We start from the raw sequence: 16,209 nt of genomic DNA, 5'->3' as shown, positions 1-16,209 counted from the left end.
ACTTCATTCCCTAAAATGACCGAACACATCATGCCTTCCTGCCTCCTTGTACATCTGCTGGCTTATTATCCACCCTGCAGCTACAAGGCCATTGGAAACGTGCAGGGCACAGAGAGCATGAGATGCCTGGCTGATTGATGAGGACAGCAAGCTCTTGGTTTCTCTGGCCACCCTCCAAGGATTTACAGCCCGGTGCACCGGGGGCAAACAAAGACCTGCTGTTCATCATCAGAGACTTCATGATTTCATCCATGGGGAGCAGCCTTGGAGCACAGATAACCTCTGAGGGGAGAAAGAGCCACTCCTGGGTGTAACACAAGAGAAAGGCCATAAGAAAAGCACCCACAGAGCTCAGGGGAATCTCAGATAGTGGAGCTGGAAACTTGCGTTGTTTGTAAGGGTGGAGAGGGAAGGTTAGCTGTGGGGCAGCAGGAGGAGGAAAGGAAGTTCCAGCTATGCTTGTAAATTTGGCTTCTGGGCTGATTTTCTTTTGGGTATGCTACAGTTGAAAGCTCTTTGTGAACAGGACTCAAGTTCCAGCTTTAAGCTTAAGGAGCAGCAGACTTGAACTCCAGCTATGCACGTGGACGTACAGCTCCAAGACACCTGCAAGCAATTTTCAGAGTACAAGGGCTAGCAAACATTGAAAGGCTTTGCTAGAACACGTGCATTTTGCCCCTAGATCAGCGCAGGGGCTCTGATCTCCTGGCAATCATAAAGAACACTGCCAACAGCTCTTCCTAAAAGACTTTGCAATGCAGTTGTGACTCATGTGGTATTCACAGAATATTCAGGTTGGAAAAAACCTCCAAGACCCCCAAGCCCAACCCCAGCCCACCCCCACCGTGCCCACTGCCCACGTCCCTCAGTGCCACATCTCTATGGCTCTGGGACACCTCCAGGGACAGTGACCCCACCACTGCTGGGTATGCTGTGCCACTGCAGCACCACTGCTTCAGAGAAGAAATGTGTCCTAATATCCAACCTGAACCTCCTCTGGCACAACTTGAGGCCGTTCCCTCTCATCTTGTCTCTGTTAGCAAGGAGAAGAGGACAACCCCATCTTGCCACAACCTCCTTTCAGAGCTTGTTATCCAGTCTCAACCAGCAGTGAGACTTGCATTCCACTAATGGATCTGACCATGAATCCCACCCAGCTGTTTACTGTACCCTTTGTATTGGAGCCATCAATGAAGGGGAAGGACTGTAAACACTAATTACTATGCAGATTTCAAAGAGGAGCGCATCTGTGTGTTTGGGTTCTGCTGTGTTTGCTCACACTTTCGCGGGACAAAGAGGAGGTTTGTCCTTAACCCTTCAGTTAGCAGGGGAAGTAGGAATTTGTTGCAATATGAACAGCCATAGGTGGTTTAACAGGAACACATTTCCTGGGAGTGGAGATGCTGCATCTCAGTGTGTGGCTTCCTGGAGGAATACACCCGGAAAGCGGCACATTCCCACTCTAATTAAAAGGAAATCTCTGAGACAAGCTTTTCCGTGAAGGCAACAAGAAGGCAGGGCTGACACATCTAATGCATATATTAACACTAAAGACATGGAAATTAATTGGATTTATTACCAGTCACAGCTGCAAAGATGGCTCATTTCTAAGTTTATTTTACAGAAGGTGGCGGGAGGAGTGGGATTTAATAGTCGTCTCGGTTTAGCTAATGAGCCAAAACTAATGGCCTCTTCTCATGTAGAGAGGCCCCGGTTCTGCAGAACACCTAAGTGTGTGTGCAGCTCTCGCAGCAGTTTCCAAGGGATGCTTTGCATCTGCTGGAGTGTTTGGTGATGAATGGGATGCTCGCAGATGCTTGTGGTCTGGGAGGGAGAGGAAGCGTTTTTTCTGAACGGGAGTCAAAATCAATGGGATAAATCCAATGAAATTAATTGCCTTTCAAATAGAAACAGAAATTAAGTCAATCTGGCTTGCCAGCAAAGTGAGCAGCCCCCGGCAGGATGTCTGGGTGCTGCAGGGGCACCCACTGGGCTTCCCTGTTATCTTTTCTATTCTTCCCTTTGTTTGTTCCCCGCTATTTTACCAAGCTGAACCAGCTTTCCAAGGGGTCAAACCCATTGAAAATGAAAGCTACATCTACCTTGTGGTGGCTGTGGGCAGGCACATCACTGAAACAGACACCAATGCCCCTAAATCACAGCTTATCTTGTTTTCTAGGCCACGTCAGTCCTAAGGATGATGAAAAAAAAAAGTGCCCCCAAAACAGCTTTAAGATTCTGCTCCTCCTGTAAGTGAAGTAAAACAGAAGATCTTTGATGGGAAAGCTGAGCATTGAAGTGGCAAGATGAGTGTCCTTTGCAAAGCGCTCCCAAGAGAGGGTTTGGATTTTAGATGCTTCCTTCCCCAATTGGAAACTGATTAGCTGAGGGGAAGACAGGCTGCCTGGGGCTGGGAGGTGTTAGACAAACAACAAAAGGGAAAGGTGCAAAGAGGGAACAAATGGAAACTCACTTAGCACATAATGAAGGTGCTGAGAAGAAAATTAATCAAAGCTCTGGAGGAAAGGGAGAGAAAAACTCTTTCATCTCCTCCTCCACTAAAGGTAGGTCCTGGCTGATAAACAGAGGGAATGGCTTTTGTGCAGGGATAAATTCAGCATAGCTGGAGTGGTGGGAACCTGGTAGGAAGCTGATTGGAGTGTTACAGACAAGCTTCTAGGAAGGCTGAAGTGGGAAAAAGAAGGGGAAGAGTTAGAAATAGGATTGTGAGCATCCAGGTCATTGGACTCGGTAGTAAATTAATCTGCAAATGGATGGCTCCATCATCTACAACAGAGAGCAAAACCAGACCAATCGGCAGCGGAGCACAAAATCCAACCTGCAAACAAGCCCAACGTCTCCCAAATGCTTGCCAAAAGCAGGGAGGGAAGGGGCCAGGCTGTCACCAGGAGGCTTCACAGGCAGTGAATTCTGCCTCCAGTGCTGAAACAGCCTTTGAAACAGTGTTTGCAAAGATGACGGTGATTGCTCCCCTTCTCCAAAGAGCCCTCACATCCAACAGGGGGAATCGCACGGCAGACCTTTCTTTTTTTCCCTCGTCAGATACAGAGAATTTGATCACAGGACTCAAAACACACAGTAGCTCAGGTAGGAAGTGATTGCCACTTGAAAACGTTTGTTATGTGCATAAACGTTTGTTATGTGAATAAAATCAAACCCAGGAAGATATTGCCTCGCTGCTCTCCCGGGCTGCTGTCACAAACCTGAAAATGCTCGTGAGGCAAATCACGTCAAAGAAAAAGAAAAGCCACACAAATGAAAGTCAGGCGGTGTTTAAGAGCATTTCTCTGTACTCACTGAAAGCTGCAGTCTCAGAACTGAGAGAGGCTGTCGCGCTGGTTCAGTCAGCAAACCCTCCTTCACCAAGCAGAGAATCCAAGGGTCCTTTCGGAGCCAGGTGGGGAAAGGGGAGCTAAGAGCACTGAATCCAGATCAGAAGGTAGGAACTGTAAGTCATCCATATGGGAAACAAAAGGGCTCAAGAGGCAGGAGACAAGCCAAAATAATTGGCTTTTTTTGACATTTTCTTTTAATATTTTTTTAATTACAGGGGAACTTCTTGTTTTCTATGCAGGGGGGCAAAACAGCCCTGCAGAGAAGGCGCCATTTATTCAGTGTGTGTCTTTTGAGAGCAGCCAGATGGCATGGAGGCATCATACGGGGCCGATGACATATTTGTCACTCCAGTGGTAGCTAAGGTGATCATTAGACAGAAGCTAGTTATTTTTAAAGAAATAATAAATATGCCCCAGATTGTATTGCCCACACTGGGCTTTTGCCTTGAAATTTCCCATTCCTGCTCTGTTGATGCAAGCAATGCTGGGATCTCTCATGCGGAGACACAGCCAAGAAGTTTGTTGGGCAAGAATGGATAATAAATTGGGAGTAGCCATCATGAAGCAGTGGGATCCCATAGATGAAATCTGATGAGGAGCTGCTGCTGGCTATGGGATGTGAGAGCCACAGCCCCTCAGAGCAGCAAGCAGGTCCGGGCACTGGGTGGGTCAGGATCTAGGAACATAACGCCCCTATGGATCCTGGGCTTGGGCTTGCTGTGGGATCAAGTGCTCGCCTTTCCAGCTGGACACTCCCAGACCCACCTCATCCGGGTTTGTTAACCAAGAATGCTTATTGCAAAGCTGGTTTAGAAACTCCATAATCCTCAGCCTCTTCCCTGCTCTTTAGCAGAGCTCCAGCGCTCCTGGGAGCTCCAAAAAACACCCTCAGAGCTGCCTGGGAAGACAGTTAGTGACCCAAACCATCTACTGATGGAGACAGACCCAGAGGAAGGGAGAGCCTGGGACAGCTCAATGAGCATGTGGTTGGACTCTCTTCCACCCCTCTGTTGTCTATCTTCCTGACTAAGCCTGGGCTGACTGCACACCCATGTGAGTAGGCAGATCCAATTTTAAGGGTGAGCAGTCAAACAAATGTATCCTACTGTCCATTCTTGGCCCAGGGGTCAATAGCCGAGCCATCCTGCTCATCCATGGTATGCACGTGGGGGCATGTGCCAACCACTACCTTCAACTTGCAGCGCCTCACGAGGGAAGCAAATCTACAGCGCTGATCTGACGTACTTGAGGCAAGGCAAGTCTCCAAGCAGTGTCCATACACACCCACCTCCACTTTCCCAGAAAACGCCTGTTGCACCACTACAGAAATAAACCCTCAATTATTAACAGGGAACAAAAACATTCTCCCGAGAGGTGGGAGAGAACAGGAAAGCCGCTGAGCCCAACCCAGATCACCAGAGCCAGAGATGCGGGGCGTGCAGTGCCAAGCTGTGATTGATGCAACATGAGCAGCCCTGAGCCAGGAAACAGCAGAGCTCTCATGGTCTCATGAGAGAGGAGTCTAAATCCCCTTAGTTTATGGGACAACCTGGCTGAAAAGCTTAGGACAAGAAGCAAAGAGCAAAGCCATCCATCTTGAGTCCACCATGAAACTCCTGGGTGCTGCCGGCTACATCGGTTCTTATTAATACAGACTATTACTTAGGAAGGGAGTGAGTCAATGCAATAATATACTCCAGATTCATTACTGTCAGCTCCCTCAGAATTATGTGTATTAATGACCAGATTATATCTGTTTATATAAAACAAATTACCATAGAGCGACTGCAGGCATTGAAACGCTCCTTGTCTGTTTGACACACATAAATAATGGAGGAGCTCACACTGCATTTGGTACACATGACTAACCTTTTATCCCTGGCACCCTGGTGCAGGCTGGAGAAATGACTCGGGTTTCAAATCCCTCGCTCCAGCTGTCATTAGCCTCGCAAAGCGTTAGCGAGTCGGTGGCTAATTGATGTCCTTGTTGGACATTATTTTATTAGTCAGGCCTGGTGAGCATCAAGTGGAATTTTAATGCCCTTCTTTCATTGGGTCCGCATGGCCGTAACAGTTCAGGCTTATAAATGATTAACTGTGCTCTGAGAGCAATTTTAGGAAGGGGTAAATGAGTTATTCCATGGGTTTGGGCCACTGGAGTTGGCACTAGTGCTGCGGTCAGTATAGGCTGTTGAAGGAGCCCAGCTCTCTGTCCCACAGTGATGGTGGTTTGTAGGGGAGTTGGGTGAACAGGTTTGGGGATGATATTGCCTTTGGGGGTGGATTGTCCTCAAAGAAACTGTCCTGGGGAAAAAGGAGCAGCAGAATGCAAAGAGCCTCAAATAGCCTTGCGAGAGGGTTCGGACAAAAGGGCTCAACAAAAGCCCAAGGGATAAAACAGTTTGGACTACGTGTGGTTTGCAGAGATGTTGCCCAATGGGGCAGGCTGAATTCAACAGGGCAACTGGAGTGTACGAGTTGGTATTCTAGTCCAGCATGCTGGTGCCTGTGGCAAGGACCTGGCAGCAGCATGCAGACAGCATGCAGTCCCCAGGATGGAGCAAGGAACAGAGGATGCCCACCACCTGCTGTGAGCTTCTGCCCTATCCAAAACCCACGCGCGGGGTCACAGCGGGGCTGGGGTTTTGCAGCCATGTTGCCCATCAGTCAGAACACCAAACGCAGCCCCACTCTGGTCCTGAGCACCTCTCGACAGCAGCTCACAGCTGGAGCACCACATCAAATCAACCCCCTGTGAAGGAGGGGGGAGGTTTTGCTTTGATCTGCGCGCAGAGCATGTGGCTTAGAAAGTGCTCGCCTGTTTCTTTCTGCTTCTGGCTTTAGATCTGGCTAAGTAACCTGGAAATGAGCACAGATTCATCATCCAGGGACAAAACAAAACAGGTTTGGTTTTTTTTTTGTTTTTTTGTTTGTTTGTTCGTTTTACTTGGATTGAAGTGAAATTTGGGAAATGCTGTCCTTAAAATTTCTTTATGTAATTCCTTTTTCTTCATAACAGCAGAGAGATGCCCCCTACAAACCCAGGCCCCCAAGCTCACAGCTGACGATGTCCCTGTTGCCATCCTTGTGACTTCTCTCCATCCTTTCCATCCTATGTCTCCACAGCCTCTCCCAGGTAGGAGCAGTCCCTGGCTCTGCGTGTACTCTTAAATAGAGCCTCTGAGGTGAGAACTCACTGCAACAAAAGGAAAGTAAAACAAAACCCTCATCAATCTTAGGAGATCCCTACTCCAGCCCTGCCAACGTAGCACACCAGCCTTCCAGGAGCCAAGGAAAAACGAGCAGAGAACTCGGGCACATCAGGCTCTTCGTACATTAGGCAATAATTATAATGTATATGAACTGCCTGGGTGTTGAAAGAGTCCCAGCACGAGATTGCTTCTCTAATAGGAGACAGAAGTGATAAAAGACAGTAATAGATTGCCTTTCAGATGTGGAATTAAAAGCGGCAACTCATTAGATTATTTTTTTTTTCACAGCCTCTAATCGCAAGGAGTCTCTTTTCAAGTCGGATTTCCATTTCCAAGGCGAAGCTCAGCAACACAAACAGAAATGAAAGCGGGGCTCTATCCCACCTCCACTGCATGGCAGGAGTGGGGGGAGCCGTGCTTCAACCAGAGGTGCTGCCCAGAGAGCGCAGCCCAGGAGCCAGCTCACCTAGGCAGCCCTCTGAAGAGCAACCATCAAAAGAGCTTGATTTGGTTGGCTTTCCTTTTATTTTAATCCTGGTTGCAGCTACTAGATTGCTTTTTATTCTGGGGGGTGTGGGGGGTGGTAAGAGATAACCCAGAAGATAAAGCTTTTGAGGCAGGGCAATCAAACAAAAAGTGAAGTTACTTCAAAGCAGCGGTGGAGATGCTTAAAAACTGACATTTGCACTTAGGGATCCAGTTTGTCTCTCACAAGGAATGCTTCCAGACAATTTTGGCTGCTGTTTTTAAAAGGAAAGTCTAGAAAGCAGGAGAAGAAAAGGCGAGGTATCGGCTGAGCTGGGAAGCACAGTAAATAACATCCATTTGGTTCTCCTGGACAGTTTTAATGACTCGGAGTTTTAAATCGTTCATTCAACATCTTTACGTGCCAAGCTGTGGTACAGCTTCAAACTTGAAACCTTTGGCAGGAGCTGCATAATCCATAAAACAGCTGAAGGGGGAGGGGGAAGGGGGTACAAAACCAGGCTGGGAGTGATGGTACTGGTCCAATTTCAGCTACCTCAGCCACAAGCTGTGGTTTATCTGCACAACTAACATCTCCCGGTAGCACCAAGAAGCTCCATCTCCCCATGTCCAGACCCAGCACCAGTTCCACCTTGTGCACATTTGAAATGCCAGCACTCCATGTACCCCAGGCACAGGCCAACCAGGTCTCTCTGGCTGCATTTAGAGCTCTGGGCTCATAAATATCAGTGGCAATTTGGATCCGGTGGCAGAAAAGCTTTATTTTTCTCTCTGTGCTGTCCACCCTGAATGGAAAAGAAGCTTTTGGCCAGATGAGGATTCGTGCACAAAGGCAAACCCAAGGGCTAAGGGTAATTTAAACCTCCCAGGGCAGCATAATCCATGTTCCCCGTCCTCCCAGGTGGGCCAGGTGCAAACACCAGGGCTCAGACAGCTGAGGCTAACGTTATTCCTGGAGGGCAGGAGGAATTTAAGGCAAAGCCCCACAGCTCGTTCATGGTGCTCAGAGCCCACGTGGAAGCAGGAAGCATCTGGGAGCTTTTCTGCAAGACATGGGGTGCAGCCAGCTTAGTGTCTGAATGGACAGCAATGCAAAGCTGAGACCCTTTCAGATACAAGGATGTTTTTTGACATCAGGGCAGTGAGGTGCTGGCAGTGCTGCCCAGCGCTGTGGGTGCCCCATCCCTGGAGGTGCCCAAGGCCATCAATGGGGCCTTGCACAGACTGAGATGGGGGGGCACCCAGCCCACAGCAGGGAGTGGGGCTGGGGAGTCTTTAAGATCCCTTCCAACCCAAGCCATTCTCTGATTCTATACGAGTCTATGACACTCTGTACCTTGGTAATAAAGTGTTTGCAGGAAGGAGTCACATCTCCTTGCAGAAGCATCCTGGCCATGCGCTACCAAAGAGGTCACCAGCTGGTCCCACCTGTAGCCAAAACCCACAGACACCACTGTGCGTTGGCTTGGTTCCATTCACTCTCTCCATTCATCCCTCTGGAAGAAAAAGTCTCAAATCCTGTGGCTGTTTAATTCACAGAAATAGGATCAGGACCCACAAATACCAATTAACACCACCCCCCCCCCAAAAAAAAATGTCCCCATGGATCCATTGCCTTTCCTAAACCCACTCCCTCCCAGCATCCTGTTGCATGGAGAGCTCTAGCACAGAAAAGGCACAGCTGAAAATGATGCATCCCCCAGAGAAACCAAGGAAACCAATGCAGCAGTGATCCCTTCCCATGTGCTTAAAGCACCGGAGATGAGAGGAGCAGATCCAGAAACCCTAAGACTTCCCTCCTGCTTTTTTATGACTATGAATCCCTGCTATGAGTCGGCAATGAAATCCTGCAGCCACATGAATGAAATCAGATCAACGCCATTGCTACACATCCCCATTTCAACCTGATCAAATAACTCCTTGTCCTCAGGAACCGGGGGAATAGCTCTTTACAGGGTGGGCATGAAAGGAGACAGAACCGAATTAAAGATTCATTCAAATTAAAAGGTTCAATTTTAAAAGAGGCAGGGCCAGGCGAGAAGGAGCTGGGGAACGCGTTTCTTAATGAGCTTAGTGGCAGGAGCATCGTTAATAATAGATCAGATGGGGGAAGCAGGCAGCCCAGCAGCACAGAGGCATTTCCCTCTGCACTGCGATAATGTGAGCCCCACACAGGTGGCTGCCAAAGCTCCCTCTGTGCCCAGCATGTCATTTCAGTGGTGTCAGTGGTACCAATAGGCCTGAGGATGCCCACAGCACGTGGAGAAAGTGCCCTAAAAATGGGGAAGATAATGAATAGTTACGAAAGGAAATGAGGAATCCCATAGTAGTAGACTATCTAATCCCATAGTAGTTCACATAGCAGGACAAGGTCCCTTGCTGATATAGCCACGTCCTGCCTGGTCCCAGTTTGAAAATGAACCCTCCTGGAGAAATTACAGATATTACCTTCTTTTAAAGCAGTAATGCCCCTATTGCAAGGAAAACACAAGTTGCAAACAAATATTGCAGTTCAAGCCCTTTGTCAGGGGTCTGTGAGCCGACAGCTGGGTGCTGCCCCTCCCTGCCCCAGCACAGCGTCCAGTTTGAAGGATGCTCTGTCTGTTTCCATGCTGGTGGAGGAGAGGCAGGAGCTCAGTGATAGGGAGGTAAGATTTATGGGGGCACTTGTGGGAGGGAAGGGAGGGAGGGCTTACAGGGCTCAAAGAAATCTGCAACTGGATTTTTCCACGCTGGTTTGCTGGCTGGCAGAGCTGCTTTGTAGCCCTCACCAAACCATTGCCCTCCTGCCATGGCCACGCAGGGGCTGCAGGGAAACACGGGAGAAACAAGAAGGGGCTGCAAGATGGGGACCATCCAGGTAGGAAAGGGCCATGGTGGGGTGAGGTGGGAGAAGGCATGGCCATGGGCAAAGCAATTCATGCCTCCACATCCCTGGCTTGACCAACCTGTGGATCAATCATGCTGGCACTGGCACAAGGTGCCCAGAGAGATGGTGGTGCCCCATCCCTGCAAACAACCAAGGTCAGGCTGGATGGGGCTCTGAGCACCTGATGGAGCTGTGGGTTTCCCTGCTCATTGCAGAGGGGTTGATCAGAAATAAACACTATGTGATTTAAACAACAGCCCAGCGCTTCTCATGCACCCAAAGGTGGGAAATGTGCTTGGTTCAATTTGCCCCTTCCCAAGTTGTTGGTTCACACCAAGAACAAGACGTCTCAGTGTCTTGAGGGAACGTGACAGGGACATCAAGGGCATGCACACAAGCAATAAACATCAACTCCAGCACTTAACCCTATCAGTAAGACAAGAGAAAGTAATTCAGCCTTCAGTTCCCACCTACAGGCAGCAACACTGTGGCTGCAGCCAGGGAAGTGAGCAGGAGCCCGGAGTTCTGTGAATTCAGCAGGAAAATGGGAAATACGTTCATGCCTTCAGCAAATCTGCAAAGTGGCTGCAGTGGTGTCTGCAGGGAGATTAATGTGGATATTGACAAAGCAGCCAGCTCAGCCCAATGAGCCCTGCTGGGCATGTGAGTGGATCAATACAGCTCCGTGAGCAGCTCTGGGCCTGGCTGGTTAGTGTGAGCAAAAGGAACAGCAGGTGCCCAGGTGTGATGCAGGGCTGGAGCCACGGCTCTTCTGAAGCTCCCATTGGGGAAACAAGGTGCTTTTGTTGCTGTCGCATGCACCAGGGCTCCCTGCTCACTTTCCTCCACAGCGGCTCATGAGAAATTTGCTTGTGATGGGAACATCAAACCCAGAAAATAAAAAATGAATGTGTCTGGGTTTTAGTACATACAGATATTGAGGAACTGTGGCCAGTACTCATCAGTAACAGCGACCGTAGTTCTGATGACTTAACCACATTGCAGTGAGGAATGGGCATCAAATTCCACCAATGCTGCTGTCTGTGCACTCGTCACCTTCAAAAGAGAGAATATTTGGGAGTTAAGTGAGATGAGGAGAAATGCTCCTTGTGTACCAGCCCAAATCCTGCATGCTCCAGCCTGTCCGAAGGATTCAGGGTACGTAATAGGGAACAGTTCTTCTCTGAGAGCAATGATGCATTGGCACAGCTGCCCAGTGGTGGAGTCACCGTCCCTGGAGGTGCTCAAGAACTGTGGAGATGTGGCACTGAGGGACATGGGCAGTGGGCATGGTAAGAGGGGGCAGGGGTTGGGGATCATGGTGATCTTTTCCAACCTTAATGGTTGCGTGATTTTAAGGAGAAGCAGTTACTGTGCCATCAGTCAGTGAGATCTAAGACCTGGTGTAGCGTTAATCAGAGTTTTTGCATCATCTGCTGTATATACTCAGCTGGGGTCTACTCTGTGTTTGCACTGTGAGTATATGTGACCCAAGGAGGAAGTACATGAATTATTTCTACGCTTCTCATTCAGCGAGACAACTGAACCTCTGCCTGCGTTTATCCCAGCGAAGGATCTCCTCCAGTCAGTGCAAGTATTCATAAGCCTAAACGTAGGCATGTGTTTTAAATATCTGGTAAATATGAGGCTTGGGCACAGTAATCCAAAATAGTTGCACATTTCTGAGCTTGTCCCGGGCCCTGCCCCTTTCTGTGCCTCTTTCAAGTTGCTCAGAATCTTTGCATGTGAACGTTTTCCATGTTGTGCAGACGCGGTGTCAGTTTTACGAGCGGCAGCAGAAGCCCCAACAACTCAAAAGCTCCTAGAAACAAGGTCGGGAGAAAGCAGCATTTGATCAGGCTCTTGAATGGTGTCAGAAATGTCTGCAGCGCCTTCGTTCTTCTTAAATCCTTGCCACAAGACCTCAGCTTTGTGTGTCTTTATTCGGCTTCTGAGCGCTGTTCTCTTCAGAAGTTTCATTTGCCACGCAAAAACTAAGTAGCGCAGCAAAAAATCCCCATTGCACCAAATATATATTGGAAAAAACAAGGGGGGGGGGAGGGGAACAAAAGCCTTTTTGCTGCCAAGGATACCTAAGAAGATGCAGAAATAGCTATAAAAATAGCAGATTGGAGAAGCGTAAGAGCTGTGCTTCATCCACTGAGCTTCATATTGCGCTTCTGGTGGTGGATGCCCACAGCAAGTAAAACAAATTTCTAAGCATTGTCCCATGTTTGCTGAAAACGAGTTGAATTTCCAGCTCATTATCCCATTAGAAATTTGCATTCGAAGCAATGGTTTGGTTGGAGGGTTGTGATTCCCGACTGTGCTGCATGGAAACCCCGCTCCATCTTTCTCCCATCCCGTTCAGCAGTCACACTCCCATCCTGCAGCTCCCAGAGGTTTGGGTTTCACGGCAGCAGTTTGCTCTTGTTTGCAGGGTTCCCTGACATGCTGCTGGAAGGGGTTTATCTCTGCTCGGGGCGGTGCTCCTCCATGGAACAGATGTTGAGGCTGACCCTGCAGTGCACGGCCCGGCGGTGACGTGGCCCATTTTGAAACGATTAGCTGAAAGCAACTTAATCATTGGCTGCTCGTGTGTTCTCGAAACAAGGGAAGAAGAAAGAAATCAGAAGTAACTCTGATTTATGCTTTCTTTTTTTCCATGTGTGCTCAGAAGCCCTGAGTTTACAGTTGGTTCAAACGGCAGCGTGTGCTGGTTCAGCTGCAGGTCCTGAGATGTGTTATCTGCAGGAGAAAATCTCCAAGCAGAGCTGCCAGCACAGAGCTTCCGCAGTCCCACAGGTGGCAAATTACACCAATCTGTAGGAATTCAAAGCAAATGGGTTGGGAAGAAGTGCTTAGAGCAGTGGCAGCCGTAGCTTTAGGACCAGAGGCTGCTGTCGGCACACCAGACGTACTGAGGAATATGAGGTGAACCTTGAGCTCTGGGTGCAGGGGCAGCACTGAGCTCTGCTCTCTGAGGAATGGCATGGAGGGTCAGAGGGGTTGGGGCAAGATCTGTGTGGGCCCCCTCCAAATGGAGGTGTTCTGTAATTCAGGGTTCTTTTTCAGTTTAAAGCCATTGCCCCTTGCTCTATCACTGCATTCCCTGACATTGAGTCCCCTTCCCAGCTTTCAGCAGCCCATTTAGATACTGGAAGGGCACAAGGAGGTCTTCCCAGAGCCTTCTTTTTTCCAGACTGGACACCACCTGACTCTATAGCAGAGCTGTTTCAACCCTCTGAGCCTCCTCTGGACTCACTCCAACAGCTCCACGTTCTCCTTGTGCCGGAGGCCCAGAGCAGGTCGTGGTATTGCAAACAGGGGCTTATGAGAGCAATGCAGGGGGGAAAATCACCTCCCGTGCTCATGCAGACCAAGCTCAGAGCCGCTCTGCTGCCAGCAATCATCCCGTGCTTGTCCCTGTCTTCCTTCTAGCTTTGGTATCATTTATAACTCTTCCCTTTTACCCTCTGTTGCCTTTTTTAGTGTGCAATTGAAAGCTGTGTTTCTTCGGGGCACACACACAAGGCACAGCGGGCACTGGACAGGCGCAGCAGTGAGCAGGCGATGACATCCGAGTCCCCAGCGGGGTCCACGTGTCCCCACTGTGGGCACAGTCTGCCAGGACCAGGCTGAGAGCCCAGGCAGGAAGAGCACCTCCGGTGACATCACACTATCTGCAGGTGGAGGTAGGGGACGAGCTGAGGGTCAGGAGGGGACTTGCAACCACCATGAACTTCAACTAAAGGAAAACAACAGTGGAGGATGACTGAAATAAAGCTCCTTTTCCTATCAGCTGACACTCAAGGCAACTGCATTTTTGTCCATCAAAGCAAAACGGAAAGGCTTTGCTGTCTGCAATTGCTCACAGACCTCAGCTGGGAAGAGATCCTGGCACTCAGCATTTCATCAAGAGAAATGCTTTCTTTGGCTCCTGGAAAGACTGCGCAGCACAAACATGCAGAGACATTCCCAGGTATCTGATGTATAACTTGCTTCATAAGGATGTCTTATCTCAAGCAGGGAGGCCCTAAAACAGGAGCTGAAGGGCAGGAGTGGAACAGTCAGACATCCAGCACTCACAACAACAAGAACTCTACAGGCTGCCTTGTGCAGACACAAAACCAGTAGGTTTGTAACGAAAGGCAAAGCGTATCCCCAGCACTCACTCCCCCTGGATTATCCCCACAAGGTTCATCACTGATTAAAGCAATTTCAGCTTCAAACCCTGGGCTTCCCTACCCGAGGGTCCTGCAGTGCAGCAGGCAGGGACAGAACCAGCACCAGTACTTGGCTGCACACCCTTAGCTGCAGCGAGGCATTGGCGGAGCTCAGTGCACTAATTCACCTCCGTGTAAACATGATTATTTTAAATGAATTCCAGACGAGGTTTAACTGTAAAAACATCTCCAGTTTTTGAAGTGTTTCTAAGTGCTCAGCTCGGAGTTGTTTCTGTTAAGGCAAGGACTTACCCTTTCCTTGGTTTACAAAGAATATTTTCAGAGTTAATGATGTCCCAGCACCCCCTCACCATAAAACAGCGCTCATAAGAAAGTCACAGGTCTGACAATTAAGCTGCACCAGGATTTCACGGTTCGGATTTTCCCTTTCTTAGCTGAGCTGTTCATTTCCTTACAAGCAGGAATGCTCTTTGCTCTCAAAGCCAAGACGAAGAAGAGAAGCGAGAACAGTAAGAGGTATTCATTTGCCTGCATTACTTTAAATGCTTCTGGCACAGAGCTCCCATTAGAGCTCGCAAGGAAAAGTGGCAGAAGAACATTGTGTATACATTGTAGTGATTGTACTTTCTCTGAGCAGACATGCTTGCAGGAGGCGGCAGATTAAAGAGCCGGTGTTACTTCAGACGGAGAAAAATAACATCTTGCCAGTTGTGTTTATTTGCAAGGACACATGATTTATGCTTTCCCATTTGTAGAGTGGTTGGGAGCAATGGATCACGTGGCGCTGTTTAGATAATCCCTGAGGAAATTCAGGCTGCACCGGGGCAGGGAGAGATAGGGTTTGTTCTTCAAGATGAGCAATGCTGGGAAACGGCAGGGAGGGTTCCTCAAGTTCTAGGAATGAAGTTGAAGGCTCTGACTTTCTGAAAGGATGGAGTGTGTGTTGTGAGAATGGAGCAATGAAGATAACGGCAAGGAGGGCCAGGTATGTGGGGGGAAGCGGTCCCTTCCTGTTATTTACTGACCCAGAGCAGAGAAGAAACAGTCCTTCCCTAAGGGACCTTTATCCGTCAAACAGTGCAGCAAGATGCAGATCTGCTGCTACAAGCATGGAAGAGGGGTTTGTCACCCTTTTGTCAACTCTCTTTTCTGTGCAGGCTCCCCATGGTCAGGTCCCTGTTGCATCCTGTGCCCTCTTGGCTTTAGCAAGACTTGCAGCAATCAGCCAGCACTGTCCCCAACAAGTCTACAACAAACTGAACAGTGTGTCACACTGCAAAAAGCACACTCACAACGTTAGGGGAGGTAGCAGAGTGACTGCTTACTAACAGAGGGTGTGACTGCAAAGATGGCTGCAGTTAATTGATCCCCTCTCTCTGGGAGGAATGCTCAGGAAATGGAAGAAAATCAGCTGCTCATATAGAGACGTGCTCAGAGAGGCACAGAACTTCTTGCACAGTACCTGGCATTGCCCCATTGAAAGCAATTGCAACAGACCCCAGGGCAGTGTGGGCAGGCGCTGGGTCTCAAAGCAAGCACCCCTTCTCATCATGCATTGGTGCCACAGGTGCTGATTAAGGAAACGCAGTGAAGAAGGAGTGCAGCTTTGCAGCACAGAAGAAAAGACAGCATTTATGTGACAGATGCGGGGTGCTGGGTGCCCTGCTTCAAGGGTACAATTCCCAAAGCTGTCAGAATAAAAATAAGGGGGGAAAAAAACATGACAGGCTGCCACTCAGCCTGAAAAATCCCCCCTCCTCACTGCAACGAGCATCTCCCAGAACCCATTAAAAATAAGCTGTTAGTCATGGTTACAGTGGCAAGATCTTCATGGGGTGATCAGACAGTGGGCTATCCCAGTGATAAAGGCCACAGGGTAGGGACAGCATATATGTTTTTGATATATATATGTACATAAAGGAACAGGTGTCAATCAAGGGAATGTCTTTCAGCTGCCAGCATCTCAGCGTGCTGAGATGGCAGAGCAGGGAGTAAGCTCACAGATACAACAGCAGCACATCCCCACGCAGGGGGCACTGCCTGTGGTCAGTCCAAGGCAATGTGAAATGATTTTGTTCTGCACTCACTCAACTCTTCTG

The sequence above is a fragment of the Excalfactoria chinensis genome, chromosome 5, assembly GCF_039878825.1.
Source record: "Excalfactoria chinensis isolate bCotChi1 chromosome 5, bCotChi1.hap2, whole genome shotgun sequence".
NCBI classification, from domain to species: domain Eukaryota; kingdom Metazoa; phylum Chordata; class Aves; order Galliformes; family Phasianidae; genus Excalfactoria; species Excalfactoria chinensis.
Note: the sequence above shows the minus strand (reverse complement) of the source record.